The 2,709-nt window shown below is 31.8% G+C and overlaps 1 non-coding gene across 1 annotated transcript; it reads right to left on the bottom strand.

Annotated features, from left to right (window-relative positions):
• Positions 1-392: 392 nt before the first annotated feature.
• On the bottom strand, positions 393-497 carry LOC114493586. Its single transcript, XR_003684220.1, has one exon. It is a non-coding gene; the product is annotated as a U6 spliceosomal RNA (small nuclear RNA).
• Between the last annotated feature and the right edge of the window lie 2,212 nt (positions 498-2,709).

Consider the following 2,709-nt stretch of genomic DNA (forward strand, 5'->3'; position numbering starts at 1 on the left):
AATTTTCTATCCTTAATCCAATTAATTGTAGGGTTTGAATTACTATATTATCCTTTTTTTGATGCTATTCATTGCTAGAAAATGTGTGTTAAAATATTCCATAAAACTATAGAGATTTATTTCTGCCAGTTTTACCTGTAGGTATTGTAGTCTATTATGAACAGCAGAAAGTTTAGAATTGCTTGATCTCCTTAGTGATTTTTTCTTCTGTTATTGTGTAAAAATAATTTAAACAAATCACAAATAATACAAATATATTCTGGGTGTATAGCCATAAAGATAGATTATGGTATCAATATTGTTATTAAATCAGAAATTTAACATACTTCTTGTAGACCTGTTATTTTACTGGAATGACTTTTTTCATCCTTTTTTCCTTTTATTTTTTTCCTAAAAATATGGAAAGCTTCACAAATTTGCAGGTCATTCTTGCACAGGGGCCATGCTTATCTTCTCTGTATCACTCAAACTCCATTGTATGTTCTGCCAAATTGAGCATGATTTTTTTTATCTTTTAACATTTCTGAGAACTTATATTTTACTTTCGTTATTTTAAACAGTTTATACTGATTATTTCTAATTTTTCTCAAATGTAAATTTATTTCAATAAATTAGTTAAATTAGTTCACATTGTTATTATGATTGCCAGTGTATTAAAATATACTTTTAACACATTTTGTGCTTTCCCTTTATTTAATTTAATCTATTTTTCAATTTTATTTTATTTTCTCTTTTCTAGTTTTTCTGAGGTGGGGCAGAAGTAAAAAAATATTTTTTATTCTTACCTATATACTGGTTTGGTATATATATATATATATATATATATATGAAATATGTATATTTAATTTTTCAAGATAAAGCCGATATAGCCAAATACTTTATTAGATGAAATTAAATAAATGAAACCACGGATGTGGGATAGAATCAGCTTATGAGTGCTCAGGTTAGAAGTGTTGCTTAATAGGAGAAGATGGGCAAAATTCTTGCATTCTCTTCAATCTGGGTAATATTATAAATGTTTTGTCTTTTATCTCTTTGGTTTTCATTGCCTCATGAAAATGGAAGAACAAAAATAAAACTTATACTACCTTTATTAATAAGCACCCCTTTTAATTGACCTACAATATTTGAGAAAAAAAAAGATCTTTTTCAAAGCCTAGTTAGATCTCTTGTGTGGTAAGAATAGGTGGTTACATTTAAAAGTAAGAGAAGACCCCAGATGGTGTAGCTCAGTGGATTGAGTGTGGGCCTGCAACCAGGAAGTCACTGGTTTGATTCCCAATCTGGGCACATGCCTGGGTTGCCAGCCAGGTCCCAGGTGGGTTGCACCAGAGAGCCAATCACACATTGATTTTTCTCTCCCTCTCTTTCTGTCTCCCTTCTCCTCTATTTAAAAATGGATAATTAAAATCTTTAAAAATAAATAAAAGTAAAAGAAGAGGACTTCACATAACCCTAACTTAAGACTCAGTTTCAAATTTTAAACCATAATATGAAGCTATTTTAAGTACATGTGCAGGTCCTAGGGCTCTTTATCTATTTGTAATTTGTTTTCCTCTATTATATCTGGAATATATTGTAAAACTTAAAAGGAAGATGTATATTCTTTATAAATTAATTCCTTTAAGAATGGGGTGATTTTGAATTAAATTACAAAGAGCTGACCACTTACATGGTCTTGTATGTGGTCATTGCTACAGCTGGATTTCAGAAGGTGCAAGAGCAAAGTACTCTATGGTTTTCTCGGATAACCACACAGGTGACTCAACTTTATAAGCATTGAGGAACTCATTTCTGGTATGTAGCAAACTGAAGGAGTGTGACATTCATAATGTAACAAGTTTTTCTGATTAGCCGAAGGATGACCTTATTATATCATTATATATTTCAGTTAAGAACAATACAGCAGATTAACTTTAATTTAAAGTCTTGACACAAAAATAGTTTATGACTCCTTCTGTGGGGCAAAAACGATGCGTCAGGAAGGCAAATGAGTACCTAAAGATTGACATTCTTTGTAATAAGACAGGTAGGAGAAAATAATATTTATAACTTCCATTTTTTAATTATTTAATGTGTGCCCAGTACTATGCCAAACACTTTACATTCAGAACTCACAGCTACTATAAATAAGGGAAGGAAGAAATTGGATTCTAAACTAAATTACTCTTAATGCCAAAGGTAATGCATGCAACAATATGAGAAGAGTAGTATAGGCAAGCTTAAATCATATTTCCTCCCACCTAAATACTATTTTTTGAATATTTGTAAGTTCACCTTATTGTTTTTATTTGCCTTTCTATTTTTTTTGTCATTGATTACCCAGTCCTATTTCTTAGACAGACTTCCATATCTATATACATCCATACCAACTTGACTAACTTCTACACTGTTATTTTTAAACCCATCCTGGTCAGGTTCTTATTTTATGCTACCTTTACTTCCCCTTGGCTACTTTGAGTAAAACTTTAAATTCATTTCTTTTGTTGTTCAAGTACAATTGTCTCCATTTTCCTCCTACCAGTCTCCCCCATCCTACCCAACTCCACCTCCCTCCCTCAGTCTTACCCCTCTTTGGCTTTGTCCATGGGTCCTTTACACATGTTCCCTGACAACCCTTCTTCTTTTCTGCATTATTGTTCTCCCTCCTCCCCCCTCTGGTTACTGTCAGTTTGTTCTTTATTTCAATGTTTCTGGTTATATTTTTGC

The sequence above is a fragment of the Phyllostomus discolor genome, chromosome 1 (assembly GCF_004126475.2).
Source record: "Phyllostomus discolor isolate MPI-MPIP mPhyDis1 chromosome 1, mPhyDis1.pri.v3, whole genome shotgun sequence".
In the NCBI taxonomy this organism is placed as follows: domain Eukaryota; kingdom Metazoa; phylum Chordata; class Mammalia; order Chiroptera; family Phyllostomidae; genus Phyllostomus; species Phyllostomus discolor.